This window comes from Vanessa cardui, chromosome 19 (assembly GCF_905220365.1).
Source record: "Vanessa cardui chromosome 19, ilVanCard2.1, whole genome shotgun sequence".
Taxonomy (NCBI): domain Eukaryota; kingdom Metazoa; phylum Arthropoda; class Insecta; order Lepidoptera; family Nymphalidae; genus Vanessa; species Vanessa cardui.
Window position 1 is genome coordinate 9,368,248 of NC_061141.1, and position 22,703 is coordinate 9,390,950.

General features: G+C 31.1%; 1 protein-coding gene across 1 annotated transcript in view; it reads right to left on the bottom strand.

The window, feature by feature from the left end:
- Positions 1–22,703, bottom strand: part of LOC124537999 — a 116,365-nt gene that overhangs the window by 91,184 nt on the left and 2,478 nt on the right. The window lies entirely within an intron of this gene.

Consider the following 22,703-nt stretch of genomic DNA (forward strand, 5'->3'; position numbering starts at 1 on the left):
TAAATGTTGAAAAAGAGTAACTACTGAGTTTCTTTCCGGTTCTTCTCGGTAGAATCTACTTGCCGAACCGGTGGTGGCTTCATTTAATTGTAAAATGACGATTCAAAAGTGCTTGTAAAAGTCTACATGAATAAAGTTTATTTTGATTTGATTTGATTTAAGTTATGACGCAATTGGCTTTAAAGATACATGTTCATAGACATACGAACAACTGATATTCACTCAAAACGAAAATACAATAAAAATATATTTCATTTCTGATCAATAGCAGCCCTAGGGATAGCAAAGCGTAGTAGAATTCTCTAATTTCAACCAATTGTGAGGTTGACGCCCTTATCCCATTTCCTGCGTGAGGCATGAAGGACGAACCTTACGCGCTATTCAAAAGAGAGTACAGACAACAAAACAAAACATACCTCGAATAAACTGCTTTGGGACAAAATGATTAAGTAAATAAGATAAATTACGTAAGTATAGTAATGATAAAAAAATTATACTGATGTACATACAAAAAGGCGTACGTACTTAAATCTATCTTAAGTGTTAAGTAATGGAGCTTTATTTAAAGAGGGCTATAAATACCTGTTTATATATGTTGTGTGTATAATGTTTATATATATTTATAACTTCATTATATGTATGTATAAATCACGAATGTATTTTGTTAATGTTATCGTAATTAAAGCGAAATTAATTATTAAAAAAAACTGAACCAGAGGTAATTTGTCCATCATGCCACAATGCGTAATTATTTTAATATCTACGTATGTACATATATAATTTTATCTTACCAACTATTTATAACTTACATTTAGATAAACTTTAATAAATACATCATGTCCAAAAATAAATAAGAGGACATGCTGTTCTCCGCTCATTTTAAATTTTATATTGGTATAACAGTGATGTACATTTTTTTGTCAGTTCGTAAATACACAAAAATGCTTACTTATCTATTAATGCAGATTAATAAAAATCAAAGTGAATTTATTTGACTTATTTAAAAAAAACGTTACGTAATCGTTTTTGAATACATTTTAATTACTTAGACGATCAATGTTGCCACCCACAATACAATAATATTAATCGAAAACACCGTTATTTTTTTTTCTGAAACAATACAATGTATAACTAACCTAATTCATCAAAGAAACGCCGACTGCGACATAGATGGCTGAATGAAGAAAGGCACGTCAATGACCGATTATTTAAGAAGCAGGGCTTCTCAAGCCGTGTATATTATTTTATATTAAACTGATACCCGTTTGTGTTAATCAGTAGTTCTCGTCCGTTTAAATATACGGTGCGAGGTTTGTAATTTGTTACTGGCCAAAAAGTTGTTCTTAAAAAAAAAAAATATTTTTTTATGTTCTTAATTTAAATACTCTTTCAAAATCGATGCATTTTTTTGTAGATGGTGTTTAGACATCACTTATTTACATAATATAATCATTAAAAACAGTCAGTTTATATATAGAATATTCGTACATATTATAGTATTAGTAATAAAGATAAGTTACAATTATAAGAATTGGATATTCGAAATATGTGCAGGTTGATTTGTCATTCTTTGTTACGAGTTCTCAAAAGACGAAAAACAATATAATTATCACTTTACTGTAAATAAGATATTCAATAACACTCAGAGTTCACAATAAGATTTTTAAACAACTAGGTACGAGACGTTATGAATTTTATTTGAAACGTCAAATCAACTTTAAATAGATAAACATTTTAACAAAAAGAAAAACCGACTTCAAACAAAACACTATTTTAAAACAAATTAATATGCACTAAAAAGTAATAAAAATAATTGCGTATTCAACATATTTTTTAGAGTCCTCCTAAGCAAAATGAAATGAAAAATATTAGACTACTTAAAAGTCGATGTACGATTATATAACGTAGTTATAGTTATTGGTATATCTGGAGCTGGTGTCAAACCAAAAAAAAAATACAGAGGAATTGATAACCTCCTCCTTTTTGAAGTCGGTTGAAAAAAATCTTAACTACATTTACTAAGATTAATAAACTACAGTGTTTTTGTTAATTTGACTCTCTTTTAAGTAATAACGACGTAACTTTATATTTTAAAAATATATTAATTTTACATATTTATCTAGATATATATAGATAAAACCCAATAACATTTAATCGATTGATTCTAGCATTGAACCTAGGTGCTATCGATCAGCAATATATAATCTATCTAAGAAGCAGTTAAAGTTAATAATTCCACATACTGCATGGTTTAGTAATCACAACGTTTATCTTCGGGTCAAAGATCACAGCTTCGGTTTCGATCGCCAGTCGACTGTTTACCTCGACCCACTCAAGATAAATTCAAATATTTCTAATTAAAGAACTTCATATTTTGTAATTATTAAGTTAAATAAACTGGTTTAAAAATTATATTTTGGTTTTATTCCATAATAATATTCGCTATATTATCTTTATATAATATTCAATTTAAACTGTTTCATTTTTTCAATTAAATTGAATAAAAAAATATAATGGTAACCCCAGCAAAATTGGAAGTGTCAATTATAAATAATTATTATAAATACGCCTGCGTTGTAATTATTTTTTAAGTTAGGCAATATTCATATTAACATATCGTATAACATCTAAATTAATTCGAGGAAGCTCTTCGATTCTATATATAAGTACATACATAACGAAACAGACAATATAATTACAATTTCAAAGCTAATTGTAGCCGTTACGTATATAGTATCCTGCAGTTTAGCTATCATTATCATGATCTTTAAAATAACGCAACTGATTTTGATGCGGTTTTTAGGGTTTAATAGACAGTGATTCGAGAGGAAGCTTTTTGTATATAATACATTGACAATATAATAAAGAAATACTGATAATTTTAGAAGTTTCTTATGTGGTGTCGTAAATAAACACATTCTATAGTATATTTAGTATCAGCATTGCACCCGTGCGTAGCCGGGGCGAGTTGCTAGTTAATTATAATGTAATTATAATGGCAGCGCAACCTATAACCACCAGACTGATTTGATTACACCACAGATAAAAAATATATATCTATAACCAGTTTTAAAGACTCTTACAATTTCTTCCTAGACTAGTTTTACTTCGGTAACTGTACGGATCGGTTTTCATACAAACAAATGGTTACAAATAATCATATACGAGTATCTCTTCATTACTAATTTATCTTACCGCAGGACTTAAGTTGACATACAAAGAAACCAAAATAGAAAAAAAAAACCTCATGACATTATTACAGCGTTAAGTCAGTCAGTAATAACCTCGTGATAAAAGCTGGAAATATCCGGATAGAACCAGTTGTTTTTGACATTTTATAGAAAACAATACACGAACTGTATCGCGAAAATGTCTATAAGCCAACTGTATGCTAAACCAATAACTTAACACTTGCAGGGTAACCCAGACACAATAGACACGTCAAAACTTTCGACAACCTTTAGCCGCTAATTAAACTCACTCCAGTAACAACAACAACATAACAACAGCCTGTAAATTTCCCACTGCTGGGCTAAGGCCTTCCCTCCCTTTGAACACGCACACAAAGATGACGTTGACCCGTTTATTTTAGTTCTATTGAAGTATTTATCTAAGGCTTTACTGGTTCTATATACTATTATACAACTAATACTATTAATTATTTAATTACTTCCAATATATATTAATAGAGTTGATGCATATCTGTAATGTAGTGCCGTGCTAGGTATAATTTAATATGAAATACCTAATGATAGATAATTGTTTTAATTAATATGGTATATGGTAGCTTCGAAGACCTTTTTTCAAAGAGTAGAGGAAATCATGAACTAATACAGTTTACCAATACAAGCAAAGTCTTCTCGGTTATTTCGAATTTCGAATTTAATTAGACATAAAGGTCACCTCTCTTGTTCAATAAGGCTGATACATCGCGAATTTTGCTCCATCACAAAAACAGCCAAATATATAATCAATCATTCCATTTTTAAATTCGGTCCAAATACGTATTTCCATCTATATACAATCAACGGTACGCAAATTATCATAAAAACTAAGGACAACTTATTCGAAGGAAATGTTGAATTAACATTGTATCTAAAATTCGAGACGTATAAAAATATCTTAAATCTTCCTGAGAAACTCTCAACCAATCGACTTTATTTCATTTTTAATATTAATTAATAGTCGACTATACGTATCGATCGAAATAAACTAAAAACTACTTGACTGGAATAGGTTGGCGGACGAGCATATGGGCCACCTGATGGTAAGTGGTCACCATCACCCATAGAAAATGACGCTGTAAGAAATATCAACTATTCATTACATCGTCATTGTGCCACCAACATAACTAAGATGTTATGTCGCTTGTGCCTGTAGTTACACTGGCTCACTCACCCTTCAAACCGGAACACAACAATACTGAGTAGGTACTGTTATTTGGCGGCGGTAGAATATCTGATGAGTTACCTACCACCACCAAGTAATTTTTAATTGTGCCTGAAGTAACACTGATTCACTTATCCTTCAAGCGGGATCACAACAATACTAATTACTACTATTGCTATTTGTCATTACAGTCTAATAGTATCAGGTACTAACCACCCGTTTCGAACATCACTAAACTACCTAACCTATAGTTTACCTGAACTATATGAAGGCATAAGTGCCGTTAACCTTTTGTGATCGAATTCGTTGTCTAGACAAAATTTTTAAAAATAACTAGAAAATTTCAGTCAGCTGAGAACAGATCTTGTTAACGGATAATAATCATAAAGTATAATGAAAAAGCCTTTAAACATCTCACGGCTGAGCAAATGCTTTCTTTGTAAAGATTTGGAGCTTATTCGACCATGCACCTCAAACATGGATAGATGGATATACATGGCGTTATTATGGAAAACATGGAAGTTTCCCCGTGATGTTTTTCTTCATAACGTGCCCATTAATATATACAAAAGTACACGATGAGACTGTCAGAGTTTGGAATTATCGGTAACTGTTATTGATTATTACTTAACACCACCAACACAGAAAACAAACGAATAATTATTCAATAAAAATTACCAATTACCAAGAATACATACTATTTTTAGTAATTGGTAACTTAGTAATTGGTAACTTGGTAATTATCCTTACAGTAAACCTTTTATGTATCGTTTTCATCAACTTGCAGACGTAAATGATTCAATGAATTACCTGTAACAAAAAAAAACAATTAATTAATATTTTTTATCGTTCATAACTTTGTACGAGTATATACATTTTACTGACGAAGGCGCGCCCCTCCACGGTTCTACTCACACACTAAGAATAGAAAGAGTCCAAAAACGATTTTTATGGCATCTATCATATTTTGAAAAAATCGGAAAGAAAAACCTATCTTACAACGAAAAATTAAAGCATTTTAAAATGTCTTCCTTAAATAAGCTTAGAGTATTATTGGACCTTATATTCATGTATAAAATTTTCAATAATCTCATTGACTGCCCTCAGCTTCTTGAACTTTTTAAATTTAGGATACCATATAAGATTCCCCGACATCCAATTTCTACGTTTCAACCACCCTTTCGTACTACTGTGTTTGGTAAAGGATCGCCGATACCTCGCATGTGTACCACATTTAATATATGGCTCACAAACGAACCTAGAGCTATTTTCTCCCTTGGACTCAGCCAGTTTCGTGCACTTTTGATGGAAAAGATTCCTGATTAGATGCGTAAAATAAGTGTTTTTTCCTATTGTTTATTATATAACTAAAATCCACACTAGATTCAAATTATAAATATAGATCTGTATACAACATAGATTTTTTTATTTTTTATTTTTGCATGTTGTACACGCCTCTAAGTGGCATACATATTTAAGACTTAGATGTTTAAGATTTTATTGTGAATGCTGTATTTGTTATGCTGTTGGTGTGTCTAAATAAATAAAAAAAAAAAAACAAAAAACAAATGTAATACTATCAGCACTTAGGGATTTAGGAATCCGTATAGTGGCACACAATCAACTCATCAGTAAAAGGCATTCCCAAGGGTGTCATCAGGCACGCTACCAACAATAAAACTCTACCAAATAATGTTCTTGCATTGTTATTAAGTGCACTACTGATCTTATATTATTATCTATTTATCTAGATATCTGAAAAATTAACTAAAATAAAGGTAAAAGGTAAGTGTTCACTATCGTCCATACATAAATCAAATTAAATCAATTGTATTTAAATAAACTTCACAATGAAGCGTTTTTTATTGTGACGCTTGATATTGCACATTGGCGCTGTAATATTAGCCATTCGTTATATCGCCAATTCACTGCCAACTTTGGTAACCAAGGTATTATGGCCTGTCACCACCCTTCAAACCGAGACACAATTGTCATGTTCCCGTTTGAAGCGTAAGGCTAAATTTTGCTGTGGGCGGTAGAATGGAGAATGGAGTAGATGATTCTACTTAATAAAATTCTGATTCATTTTTAAATGATATCATATTAATTAAATCAAAGTAACAATTATCAAGATCCATCTCGAAGTAACTGTTAAATAAAATGATATCACAGCTCTAATCATATGAAAACACAATGATAACAGATTTGAAAGCTACTGTACCTCCTATACATACTATAAAAATAAGTCCACGTTTTTGTATCTATTCGTTATTTTGACTCAGAATATTATTACTATTATTTTATGTTTTATACTCTTTATTTTGTTGACGCTACACACGCGACTAAACTAATAATAATTACTACATGCCTAATGTGATACAAAATAATAAATAGTTATCATACATTTTCACACATATGTATGTTAACACGTATATCAATATACACAGATATCAAAACGCTACAATTTTAGAATGATGTAATATTTAAAACCACGGCCTCCGTGGTAGAGCAGTGTGTACACCGGTTTTCATGGATACGCCACTCCGAGGTCCCGGGTTCGATACCGGCCGAGTCGATGTGAAAAATTAATTAGTTTTCTAAGTTGTCTTGGGTCTGGGTATTTGTACCGTCATAACTTCTTATTTTCCATAACACAAGTGCTTTAGTTACTTACAATGGGATCACAGGAATTATGAACATTACCAATTATGGTGTATTAAAACGATACACCAGAATTCATAATATAAGTAATCTTTATTATTTCCAACAAGATATTATTAAGAGTTAATTGCTGTCTTTTAATGTTAAATATTTTATAAAAATCCATATTACAACTAAATAATCCAGCAATGCATATTTTTCTAACAACCTTGTCTTTCACGCGTTCGTATTTACTCCACTAGGCATCAAGTCGGTAAAGTAAGAATCGATCAAGTAATAAATATGTACGTATTATATATTTAACAAACATACGAAACGATTAAATAATATGCGTACTTGTACATATATCGTAAAGGTTTACGAAGTCTTGAATTAAGAATTCATTTGTACAGCGAATGGCAGGAAATCGTACATTCTAATACCATTGTACTAATCATGGTGTATTTGCCATTCTATCTATGTACGATATCTGATAACGTAGACACAGAATGAAGTGACATAGGTATATTAAATAATTGACGATAGCGAAATGATAAATGGGTACCATTACTTAGTTAAATCACATCCAATAAGGGGCGTAAAAGTCATCCCGAGGTAATAATGAATCATCCCAAGGTAATATTTACCGGAGAGCAAGCATAGCATGGCAAACGACTGGGATCCTCAAACCGATTGCGAAGCGTGGCTACATGGCATATCCTGACGAAATATGGACCCTGGGAGGTCATTGTCCAGATGAGGACATCTTTTGACCGCGATGATAATGATGATAACTTTGTCAAAAATAAAACGCAACTTCAAAAAATTTGCCTCGACGTACACTTCAAAACAAAACTTTAGAACATAATTTAAAAAAAGCTTAGCGAAATCTAAATTTAAATTAAATAAGGCTGAAACATCAAGTGACGTTTAGCTGAAGGGCTTACAATCAGGAAAATACACTTTTATTTAATTTTAAAATTTAAAGTTAAAAACCTCTCAAGATTATCGAAAAAATAGAGCATTTGCGCTCTTATTTACGAACCACCTACTTTAACATTTGTTTTACTTACAAGTTTATTATTGTACAACACAAACATATCACAGAGACTTGTTTAGGATTAAAAAAATACATTCTGTTGAGTCTGTAATACAACTAATTAGCCATTTCTTCCAGACAACCCAATTAACTACAACCCCCAAGTATTTGAACTACCTAAGGAATAAAATTCTCACTACACGAGTTCAACTCAAACTAGTCAGGTTATTTTATCAAATACTAAGAGGAAAATACAAGTAACAATTGTTTGACCTTCATGATTTGCATTCGCGAGATACAACAAAGTGTGTTATAGAAAAACAATTGCATGAAATCATCTTAATCGCGCCCAGTCGCCTTCGTGTCTACCGGTCGATATTTGCGTAATTATATGCAATGCGTCCATTACATAACATTACCATAACCAATTTCCTTAAAAGTTGTAATTATTCACATAAGATAAATAGCTTGAGCGTTTTGTAGAACATGTTTAGTCAGAAAACCGTTGATTACAAATTATCATGTAATGCTTAATATGTGTATATATTTCATCTCGTACTCGACTTAGGAAAAAATGATAAAGCGACTTGTATCGGACGAAAATGTACCACAAAAAGTAGTATAATAGAAGTAGACTACAGGTCATCAAGTAGAACAAAGGGCTTATGTAGAGACTTTGTTACTTTAGTTTTCAATCAATATCATACTATATATTTTAGTCTATTACAATCGAAGGAGGATATATTATAAATATTAATAATAACTTTTATTTCAATCATATAAAAAAGTGCAAAAAATAAAACGACAGAGCGAAAATAGGGTTGCCGCACCGAACAATATACTTACTACGCCAAAATTTTATAAAAGATTACATAGATCCTCAACGATAGCATTTAAAGTGGAACGAGTATCTCAATCTTTGCCAAAACGAAACCGTTTTACTGTGATAATTGCAAGTTGCAGTATCAAACATGGCACCAAGTTCAGTAGGTACTGCAGAAAAACGTCCGCTTCATTAGACGGCGTTATCATATGTTATTGTTATCACATTATAGCTGCGCTTGGTGAACCTTGATCACAACTGACAAGTTTGAAGGTACTTGCAAAAAGTTTTGAAGAAGGTCAGCTGTACGTCTTGTGAGTAGCGCGATATGTGCTATAACATGTTAGCCCGGACTGAGAGAGCCCTATGATCCTTCCCTATATCTCTGTTATCTAAGAACCAACCAACCTTAGATTTATTCCTTACAATTTGGTAGCTTAAAGACAACACTGTTCAGCTTATCTATTTATAGACAACTACGCTTACATACAAAACGACATTTTTTTGCGAATCCATAATGATTACAAACTTAAATCTTAACCAATGACATTGCAACAATTTGATGTCGAAGAATTATAATCTTGAACATCCTCCTCTTGCAGTTGGAATAAGCTGTATGTATATGTTCTTGATAAGTACGAAACTCAAATTCAAATTCCTTTAATCAATATGGAAGCATTACACTTACTGCTAGCCAAATCAAACACTACCACCGATTCGGAAAATACCCTGGAGTGAGAAGAACCGGCGAAAGAAATTCAGCGTATCTTTTGCTTGTCAATTGTATTATTTACATATATTGAATATAGATAGAAACAGCCAGGAGGCGATAGTTTCATTCTCATCTTCCGAACTAGTACAATAGGGGCTTACATAAAGCTCATAAGGTCGATATATTAGAACTAGTATTAACCTATTATTTACCCAAGAATTATAGCCTCCATGCGGTTATGGTTAATTGAAGATTATAGAATTATGATAACCATAAGCTAGCTGGACTGCATGAGGATATCATTGTAACATTATGATTATGACACTTGGTGGTAGGTAGGGCTTTGTGCAAGCCCGTCTGGGTAGGTACCACACATTCATCAGTTATTCTACCGCCAAACAACAGTACTCAGTATTGTTGTGTTCCAGTTTGAAGTGTGAAGTGAGCCAGTGTAACTATAGGCACAAGGGACATGATATCTTAGTTCCCAAGGTTGGTGGCGCATTGACGATTTAAGGAATAGTTAATATTTCTTACAACGTCATTGTCTATGGGTGATGATGACCACTTACCATCAGGTGTCCCATATGCTCGTCCGTCAACCTATACCACAAAAAAAAACAAATGATTAATATATATAATGACATACAACAATTTTATAAATATTGAGCTTCGAATAAGTTACTAAGGAACGATTAAGCGTTGAATCATTAGTCGACTTATAAGAGTCGTACCCTGCAGTCTAGTAAATAACAATAATAATAATAATATTTCGAAATAATGATTTCACGTCATTATATAATATACAATAACATGCTTTGTATTACTATACAATACAACTGTGTCGTCTACAGATCTAGTTGTACAAACAAGGTCATCCACTGATAAGGCCATTACGTGATACCGTGTACTTTTCTATGTATGCATTTATCGATAACACTATACGAGCGTATGTAGTCATCGTGGCGTTAGATTTCAAACATGTTTTTCTATTAATCCATGAAATCTATTAAATCATTTATTGTCTTTTTGTAATTGCAATTGCTTGTGCTTAATTTGTTTTATGATTATTTCCGTGCTCGGCAGTGAAAACTGTGTATCAAACAAACCGCATTGGAGCAGCGTGGTGGTGAAAAGAAGCGCACAGCCCAGCAGTAGGGTATCAACACTATCACTACGATATAAGATACATCCTACGCATATAATAAAATTTTAGTGTCTGTTTGTAGTATTAAAATAACAACTTCTACTAAATACATGTGTATGTATACACGGTACAATTCCAAAATGGCTTTTTTTACATATCTTTATAATATAAATGATTTTTTATAATAAAAAGAAAATAATTTTAGCACTATTTAAAATGAATTCATTTATAAAACACCATATTACCATATTTTTAACTGGGGTCATAAAAAATTCCTAAAACTTTTATATTATATAACGTAGCACTAAATTATATACACAAATATACACTACAGCTTTGTTATGTGATATATGTTTAACTGATATATTAACAAATATACTATAAGCTTATGTGTATGCTATTACGGCATTTTGTATTATATTTTAATTTGTAACGTTAAAGTTATATTTGCAATTACATATGTTTCTTCTGATGGTTCAAAAGTGCTTGTAAAAGCGTACTGGTATAACGTACTTTTAAAATAATATACATATATAACCGAATTGATGTCGGTTTAACACAAAAACTAATACTGTGGGTGCGTGGATACACTGAATGCAATTCAAAGCTAGCCATTAATTATGATCGAATGGAAATATGAAGTACATTCATTAATGTAATTCCATTTTTGAACACTTCAATATATTAAATTACAATTATACTTAAAAAAAAATGTTTTGGTTAATTGAATAGCCCTATCCTTGAGAAGCTATTACAGCCCATACGAAGCGGTAAAGTTTACGCGGGTAAAACACGCAGAGCAGTATTTACTTAAGTTGCTTACCCTCCCTAGATAAACTCTTTAGTCGCAAAGTAACCCGTTTAGTTACCAGCGTTTATTATCTGTGCAAGTGACTCTTCAATCCATAAATGAATCTGCTACGCTTAACAAGTCGGTATGTAAATGAACGCCGTTAGCATAATTAAATTGCAAACAAACGCTTTCAATGTCGTGTCGACGGTATCCTCTATATGTTTTACAACTTGTGAATTTAAAATCGTACTTAATTAAGGATCTTGCTGATTTATGTCGGATTAGGCCTGAAATTTTAATTATGTTCAATATTTTTTTTTTTATTTTCATTTTGTAACGTACGTTTTTTAAACTGTTAATTCCGCTTATTTAAATTAATCAATCAAGCAATAATTACTCGGAAATAATTGCATGTAATAATGATTCAATACAGCTATCGGTCGTAGATTTTTTTCAGTTTATTGAAATAATAGTTATTTTAGTGATTTAAATAGAGACTTGGCATAATTTGAAATGGTCCAATGAGCCATTAAAGAAAGAAAGAGAAAGAAATACATCGTGATTGCACACCAACGAGTTCCAAAACATTTTCTTAAATAGAGAGCGTGGTCAGCATTTTTACATTAAGAAGCTCTTCTTTGATTATTTAAATGTAGTCTAAGTACCACTTTAACTAATCCGGCGCATCTATTATATATTTTATAAGATGCATAATAAAGCAATAACTAGCGAACAGGTGTTTTTATTTCCTCGTACAAAGATCGATAGTTTATTGACCTCAGAAAGCAAACAGGTCAACTCGTACTAAATCGAATTACCTTCGTTTGCACATTTTCTTTGTGAAAAGAACACTGAAATTATCGAATGCTCTACATTCTATGTATCTATTCCGGTTTGTGATTTTAAACATTTGGCACGAGGTAATATCGATTTTAAATTTCAGCGTGTATCCACGTGTTGTTCTGGTATATATCGGGGAATAGGGTTGTCAGAAAATAGCATTTTTGACACTGAATCCACTAAAGGTAGTAAAATAAAAGTTGCAACCTTTAAATATAGTTTATTCCACCAGGATGCTCTTAGTGTTGCTACAGAATGTTGTTGGTCCAGATGTATTGTACGACGTGACTTATGGTATTTGTGAGGGGTTGAACTCGCAGTATTTAGTTATACTAATATAAATAAATTATATACATATATAAAATTAACTAACATGACGGTATTTTTAAATGTTGTAAAAGAATAACTACTTAGTTTTTTTTTCGGTTATTCTCGGTAGAATCAACTTTCCGGTCGTAACTTAAAATAAATGTTAAATGACGATTCAAAAGTGCTTGTAAAAGTACTTGAATAAAGTATATTTTGAGCTTGATTTTTTAGTTAAAACTCACGTGTTCTAACCACTGAGCCACCTCAACTATATCATATTTATCACTTATCTTTGTATCTGCTTCGAAACCGCTTCCAAACAGTAATGACGTCAAACACACTAATCGACAACCAAATGAACAAAACAAGACTTATAATCGAAATGTATCTAAAACATTTGCTTCCCTATGTTAATTAACTTGCCGGTTTTAGATGATGTAATGATATATCAATCGCGTGCTCTTATGTTAATGAATTATATAATGTTTAATTATATTTAAATTTATTGTACTAATGTCCTCGTGACCGTTTTCGACCATACCGGCCATTCTCAAGAGCGACTAGTATATTAAATTCGCTCACTCTCATAATCCAATTGAACTGCAAATCCAATACGACATGAGACAAACACTGCATATACAAAGACTGCAAATACATTAACCAACCTTACATCGTCGAAACATGAGAACTAAGATGTTATTTCCAACGTGTCGTAGTTAAAAAAATATATACAAATGAATCTTTCTCTTTTTAATGTCGGTTAAAAAGGCAATTGTATAACGCCAGAACTAATAACAACTAAAAATGAAAGCTAAACGAGTGCCTTTTAAAAAAAAACAGTCGTTTAGTGCAGGAAAAATCTTCATAGATACCCGACTCCTGGGGGGGGGGGGGGGTCGGTTTATGTGAGATTATTCTCACTAAAAACCCTGCGATTGCCTCAATCAGCACGGAAATGAAGAGCCTGCGGGATCGCTTTAGCAGCAGGTCCGCTGCCCCCCCCCCCCCCCCAGAACTAAACGGGGCCCTGGATGCATTCAATTTAATTCAAAACTGGTAATAATTATGATAGAATGGAAATATGAATTATACTTATATTAATATAATGAAGTTATGAGCACTATAATATTTGAAACCGCAGATTTGAAAAACAATATTTGTAATTGAATAGCCCAATTCTTGAAAAGATACATTATTACAGCCCATGCAGAGTATGAATTTATGAAAGTTTACCCGGGCGAATCAAATATCTAGTATTTATTAAAGTTGCTTATTATCCATGTATCATAGTTTATTGGGCTCGATGACCCTGCAAATCAGACCAGAACAATACTTAATACTACTTTTTGGTAACACAATATTGATGGGTAGAAGCCTAGCCTTGCACAAAACGCTACCGCCAACTGACAATGTGACATGTCACTGAATTCCCAGTTGTTTTTAAAAAAATCCTCTGTCATATTAGGTCGTCTGGAAGAGATGGCTAACTTATATTATTGTTATTTAAAGAATTATTTTTGTCTAATTTCAATTTTTTTGTGTTCAGTCCAAAGATTTCTTTACTTAATTTTTGTAGTCTGCAATAAAATATATCGACACCAATTACTAATTAACAATATTTTCCGAAACGTTTCATCAGAAATGTTTCACTCAATTCAATAAGAACGTTACAACAGAATTCGACCTTGATATTTCATATCCACCGCGCTCATCGAAGTTTCATATCAAAAATTAAAAAATGTTTCGGTTATACTATTAAGTATAATACAAACTCCGAAACGTGAAACTTAACAAAACATCTAAGTTCCCAGGGCTGACTCTGTAAATACAATTTTTATTTTTCTCATTGACAATTTGTGCATGCTAATGAAAAATGAAAAAAAAAACAACTTTTTTTTGAAGTAGCGTGACCGCTTATTAACTAATGTCAATAAAAGATTTACCAAGTGTAAATAACACTGGTAGTTATTAATATAACTTAGTTCGTAAAACGTTACATAAGAGTCGGCAGCCCTACTGGTCACTGTAACGAACACTATGTACTCATACATTTAACAAGTATATGTCGATCCTACACGTGTACTGTGTGTCAGCCAACTGATACGTACAGGTCCATCATACAAACGTATGCATATAATTAATTAATATTATAGTACCATCTCAATGATGTTCATATCAGTAATGAATTCTATAAACAAACCACTCAAATGAGGTCTTAACCACTATTAAAAAATATATAAGTTTTCGAAAAGGAATTTATGTAAACAAAAAATATTGTTAAGAAGATTTCGATTATTTTAAGTACAGGCAAGCACCGCTGTTTCATGTGCTTAATTTGTCTTTATAATTCATCTCGTGCTGTGACAAATTTCATAGAAATTCTGCCACATGTGCATTCCACCAACCCGCATTGGAACAGCGTGGTGGAATATGTTCCAAACCTTCTCCTCAAAGGGAGAGGAGTCCTTTAGTCCAGCAGTGGGAATTTACAGGCTGCTGTTGTTGTTGTTGTTGAAGTCTAGTTAAACTCTAAAACTTCCCAAGTGGGCAAAGTCCTACTCTCATCTTAAAATAAGATTTCGATTTCATTATAATCCTCTTTGACTACCGAGTTCGAGGTAAGTAAATTAAACGCAATTGGAGCATATGAAAACTCACTTACCAGAAGCTAAAGTAATTTATACGTATATCCATAAATTTCAAGGGTTTTATCGAACGTTGTTATCAAAAAACAACTCGAAGATAAAGATCTTTATTCACCAATTTAGACGAATGTTTTTTTTTTTTTTTTTATATGTAAATATTCACTTTAGCTCCCAAAACTGTTCCTAATATATCGATAAATATATAATATATCGATAAATAAATAAATAAATAAATAAATAAATATTCGAAAATGCATTGATGTAAGTCGTTAGTTTCATTGCGTACTTACACGTAATTTTCAACATATGTACGTATATTTTTAAGAATGGTCTAAATAAAATATATATTGATAAAGTAAAACGACTGACTTATTTTTTTTTAAATATTTAACAGATAATACGCAATGTAAATGCATAAGTCGACTATACACGTGTCCGTTATGTCAACCAAAATGGCTGACAGGAAAATTGGCGCCAATTCGCTTCCCTTAATTTTCATGCAAATTTTGAATATTGGATTTCAGTCATAAATAACGGCATATTTTGCGCTGTTATAGTTTCGGATCAACGTGTTTCAAAATATTTGTAAAATTTGAATTGTTTATCTAATTTATAGACGAGTTTTTATTTTTAACAGATAAATAAGAAGCAGTCTTTTTTATTTTATTATCTGTTAAATTTACGTGTTCATTCGCTTCTCATTGATTACCTAATTACGCTCTAGTTTGCTGTTTTTAGAATTCAAAAATATATAAATGAAGAAATATGTTTTTCCAATTTATTATTTCTAATTTTCACAGACAGGAATAGACAAAATAAAATAACAATATAGTAAATAAAGCAAATGATACGAAATACGCAAAATTAAATTAATATAAATAATAACTTGACTATCAAGTCACATGAGATCTTTTTTTTAATTACCTGACAAAACAAACGGACTTCATTTCGCATCAACTATAATAAGTACTAATAAGTAGTAAGTATGCGTAAAAGTATATATTCATAATAATAATAATACTAAGCAAATAATTGGTCCTTAATTTCGAGATTACATCAATGTTCAATGTTGTATTAACAAAGAAGTTCTCATTGTCGTCTTGGTAATTGGATTAATAGCGAAGAGCTTCTGCCAGAACCAGAAAGAAATGTTGTTTGAAAGACAGGAATAGTGTGGAGGTGCCTCAGTTTGGGAACTAAACCCACACCTGGAACTTCACTACTGCTGGAAGATGTTTTGTATATTATATTTTAATGTGTGCGTGTTAAAATAATAGCATTAAAACCAATTTCCTAACTGAAATAACATACCTACATTTACGACATAAAAATATGTTTTATAATAACATTCATCAAAATATAGCTTCCGCTAAGTTAAACTATTTATAACGCTTAACATTTTAGTAACACGAGACGTACATCCTCTCCCATTCATAATATCAATGAAACGTATAATATTATTGTAGTAGTTTGTCTGTTTGTAAAATGACCTTTATAATAAGATTGCGATTCACCAACTTTTTTCTATAAAATTATAAGTACATTTTGAAATAAACATGAAACAGTCACGATGCTTGGCGAATGCCTTCATTAAGTTAATTTTCAGAAACATCCAGGGACTGATTCAAATATACAACAAGTAGTAATCAGTTAAATACACACGTACAGAAAATCTTTATATTTATAAACAAGATAGTGATTTTTAAATTGTGTTCAACTATAACCTGTATTTTATTATTCTCAATATATCATGTGATACATATAAGTAATGTTAATGAGATTTATTAGTAATTACCACGCTCCAAAAAAAATAGTGTCAATTAATAAGAATATACTAATTAAAACCTAATTCATTGCTGATGTATTTAATTTCACATAAACATTAAATCATGCTCCAATAAATTAAATTTTTCCATACTCGTGAGAATTTACTTTCGATAATAGAAATGAAAGTTTAATAAACTTCCTTTTTTTTGTGCAATCTAGGTATAAAATATATCTTAAGCCAACCACCGAAATGGCCCAGTGGTTAGAACGCGTGCATCTCAACCGTTGATCGCGGGTTCAAAAACCCAGGCAAGCACCACTATATATATGTGCTTAATTTGTATTTATAATTCATCTCGTACTCGGCAATGAAGGAAAATGCATGTGTCTAATTTCATAGAAATTTTGCCACGTGTTTATTCCACAACCCGCATTGGAACAGCGTGGTGAAATATTTTACAAATTTTCTCCTCAAAGAGAGAGGAGACCTTAGCCCAGCTGTGGGAAATTTACAGGCTGTGGTCGTTGTTTGTTGTAAAGTTGTTAAAGTGCGGGATAAGTAAGGATTTTATCTTGGGCTCCTATTCAACCTATCAGGTAAGACCATTCACCAACAGATTGCTAACCCGTGCTGTGCTAATGGATCACGTCTCGCATACTTTTTCACTCGTTTGTTTTAATAAACCGTTGTTTGTACGAAACTATCGAGTCGAGTAGCTAAGTCTAAATCACAATATTTATCTACATAAACCGTTAACAGTTATGACGTCATTTATTATGAAAGATATTCCAATTTAGTGTATGTACTGTTATGTTGAACTAAAGTAGTAATGACTATTCAATTTCATTAAACTTTATATGTAACCATTGAAAGATGATTTATATTTAAAACGTAGCTGTTTGGTGACTTTTTGAGACATATAAATTTGTCATATTAAGTGTAGCTATAATAGTTTTGGCAACATTCCCTTCGAAATTGCTTGGACAAACAATTTTCTCTCTTACGTCGAAATATTAAACTATATATCAAAATATATGCAACATATTAACATATTTTATAGTTTATATCGGTTCTGAATTGTTAAACTAAAATATTATGAAAGTTACAAATCAAAAGGATTATTTTTAACCGTTAAAACTTACCTCATTACAATATTTATATGAAGATATCATCAAATGTTATGATAAATACAAAATAGAACAAAGAAATACTAAAAAAATTTAATATGAAAATGATGTACGAGATATGCAATAATCCTTCAAAATACGAAATATCGTACAAATAAAATCCAATTTTATTTCAAGGTCAATAAAGATTACAATCGCAAGCGCAAGTGTGTCATGTGGCCTATTGTACCAGGTTTTTGCTCCCTAGTCCCAGGCAGGCATCAAACCTGTTTTTTCGGAGAATGCCTTTCACCCGAGTTTTTTCTTGAAATCATCGTGAGGGAAAAAAATCAGTTCAGAGATTAATGAACTCTAGACGTCAAGTGAGTTTTACCTATCGCTTTAAATTGAATACTCTGTGCTTAAAAAAAACCTTATCGTTACAATGTCAGAAGCTGTAACAAATTCAGTTTACCTTTAGTTTGCCTTTTATTAATTAAAGATAAAAAAAAATTAACACACATTAACAATACGCAATTGACTCTCTATTCCACGAACTTGATTTCCGATTAAGGCATAAATAAAAATATTGTACAAATCGTTATCTAAACGTATAATAAAAACAAGAAACATGACGTCGTATATTAAAAAAAAAACAGATATAAGATTATTTGAATGCAGTACTATTACTACTTACCTGAAAAATAACAATTCGTATCTCACTTCTCAAGTATTAAAACCGACATAACAATTGATGAACTGGATATGGCTATTTAGATCAGATTATCATTCAAATTTTATAATTACTATATTCAATGTTCCTAAATGAAATTCTATGTTCATGTTCTTTGGTAAATTTTGAGTTTGATCTACCAGACCAGCTCTGCTGCTACGTATGTGTGGTATGGTTGGTCATACGCCTAAACTCTTTCCGGTAATGTTGGATTTGCCGTTCCCTCGGCTTATGATAGTGAGGCTATAGACATACATCTACTTGTGCACAGTAATGTTCTGTGTAGTTGGTTAGTCCCAAGATTTAAAACTTTAATGATCTACAAATAAAGTCTTAGTTCCCTTGCATTGGGTTAACATATGGTATCTTTCTAAATAAAGTCCTTCGTGTATCTAAAATGTAATAATATGTAAAATTTAATTTACTTTTTTTTAAATATTTTCTGACTATTTCAATCACGCAATACACGGAAACTGTTCAAGTAATTTTAACAACCTTTAAACTCGAGAGGATTACATGTATAGTCTATGATAATAGAGCCTCTGTGTCATCATAGATTACAAAATTAATTTATGCAAGTTAACGAATATATTATACAATCACTGTTAATATCCATAGACAATAGATGAGTTGTTTAAAATTGAAACGAATTAACTCGAATCTAAGAATTTTTTATTTTACTAATCATTTTTTTATATGATGTATGTGTCGAAACGAGGATGATAAGTGACTACCACCCATAAACATATACAACAGCGGATGGTTCATTTTTTGAACGTTACAAATCGTATTGGCTAGGAAAAGCAGCCGGCAGAAGATGGTCCCACAAAATGATTGTGCTGATAAGATCATAAAATCTATGAAAATCCGAGTATCACAGTATTATGGATGAAATTTCAAAGATGAAATTAATTATACGTATATTATATCAGTAATGCCTTATATATTTGTTGGTTAAGCTCTCTATAAACGCTCGAAACACTGGGCGGGTTTAATTCGATTTGGTATAATATGGTATATCTCATGTCACGATATAATTGACTTATGTCCTGGAATAGGACAGGATACTCCGCTCGGGAACTATTATATTGCTTTAAAATCGATATTAAAATCGAGTAAAACGATTATATCGGTTCAGATGAGATAATTATATAATATTATATTCGAAATTACGGAAACTTATAAACGACAAGTAAAATATTTAAATTAATAAGGTAACATAAATAAATTAATTTTATAATGAGTGATACATACATCATATATTTTTAATAAATGTAATGATGTGATGATTACCTAACTACACAAAAAAGAATGCGTGATAAACGCTACTTAGTTCCAAAGTGCTTGACCTGACTCAAAAACGAATATCATATATTATAAAAATCACGTAATTGCTGTCAATAATAACCAAGAAAATAATATTTACCGTCTCTATGATTTTTGTAAGTCTGTGTAAATTATTTTAAATGTGAACCTACTTTTATATTAAAGAAAAAACAACATCAGTACGTAAATTCTTATCAAGTAATCTTATCTAACTACAAAAATAGTGACGAGGCAAGAGCTATAAGACATCGACCTAATCCGCGAATAGACTTGACAATTTGAAATAGATAAATAAAATGATAGAAGCAAAGAGGTTTTATTACGCACTAACATGTGACTGAATAAAAAAAGAAACAGCGCTGTCATGCCGCCATTTTTACCTAGTTTTCTACTTTTGATCTACTATTCTTTTCTTAATTCATTTAGAGCTTGGTTACGGTTAGATTTTATAGAAATGTACACTTATAAATGAGAAAAAAAAGTCATATAACTTATACCACAAGATCTAGCGCGTTACAGAGAATGTTTCAAGATTTAGTAAATATTTCAATTTCATGCTTTTTTTTTTTAATTTTAGACTATAGAATATATAAGGTAATAGACTATCCATAAATATATCACATTAAATTGATTTATATTTTAAAATATAATATAATGACGACCCATGTGGTCGATTGGTGTGTACACCGGTTTTCATGGGGATGTGGTGCCGTCGTTACTTCTGATTTTCCATAACTCAAGTGCTTTAGCTACTTACATTGGAATCAGAGTAATGTATACGATGTTTTACATTTTTGTATTATTTTAATATAATTAAAATTATTTCAGAATACTTTAAAAAATATATCATCGTAACATCAGTAAATCGTCAGCCAGTTTATCGAAATCATAATAAAAAAAAATTAAATATACGCAACCTGTTCAACGATCATGTGTAAACAAACAATAACAGTAACAATTGTTTATGTCAATTACGTGTGTATTTTATCACCAATTAGACAACTACGCTTCATTATTATATAACGCGACGCCCGCGACTTCATGCTCGTGAACGTGTGTATATAATAATTTTTTTGAATATCCTTCTCAAAAAAGAATATACTTATACTCATATATTATTCGGGATTTATTAGAGATCAGTTTTAATTAACCTAGCAGGTAGGAACAAGTCGATCTTATGAAACATTGGAAGAAAAAGCTATTGTAGTGTACACAGATCTGCACTAACATATTAATGAAAATTAGATTTATATATTGTATAATTATATATGTTATCTGTATAATTATGTGTCTGTGATCTCAACTGACACACATCGCAAAAGCGCGGGAAAAGAGAATATATAAAAATGGACGCGCGGTGAAGACAGTGTGTGTGCACAGCGAGCTGATATTTAAATATAATAAATATTTAATCTATTTGGTAAATCGATCATAAATGTGAACATTACAGCTATAATCATGTCTCAAAAAAAATATATAAAACACAATAAATAGAAATATATCATATCATATATCCAAGGTACGTTTGGAATTTAAAGCTACAATTAGGGGTAATGAGAGATGTTGTCAAAAATCAGGACATCTTTATTTCAGGATGCCTCCAATTAGATTTGACTTTTATTTTAGTATAATCACAGTCCTATAATTATTTATATATTTTTATTATATTATACTATGAAAGTGGGAAGGTGTCGTCAACGGTTGGTAACTAAGTACACGCTCACTAGTAAAGTAGTATAACGTTCGGTGAGTCGAGCGTAGGTGTCACACACACATAGATAATAAAATTGGTCCACATTTTTTAGACACTAACTACATATATATCATCTAGACATGGTAGATATTTTCAAAGAAATGCACATTTATCTTCTGTGTTGATAATACACAAAATACGAGAGTGTGTGTGTATATAAATATTGTAAATAAAATTAACGAATCACGAATAACAATGTATGCATTAAATTATCTGTGGTTGGAATATTGCAATTCCCTATTGGCTGTATAATAAATTCCTTGTCTGCTCTATAAAATTTATTGCGATAACGCTATAGAACTATGAATTAAAAAGTAATTTATAATCAAAAATAAATAAATGTCAAATCGTTTACCGCTTTCAAAATAAAACATATTATGTTACCGTTTATCAATTAATCGCCAAATTACAAGGACAGTGACGCAATAAATCGTTTTATTTAAATTTATACACTCACAACTCTCAAGTGGACAAGAATGCGGCAGAATTCCGTACAAACAAACCCATTTGTCAAATTTGTATCAGGTTTGCCATTCGCCAGGCACATACAGTGTAAATTAAATAAAATAAAATGTAAAAATGTAAATATTTCACCGGCTACAATTCCGTCTGACAGTAAAATCAATATATTTTTTAATTAATTTAATAAAATATGTGATATATAATTAATTTAAAAATGT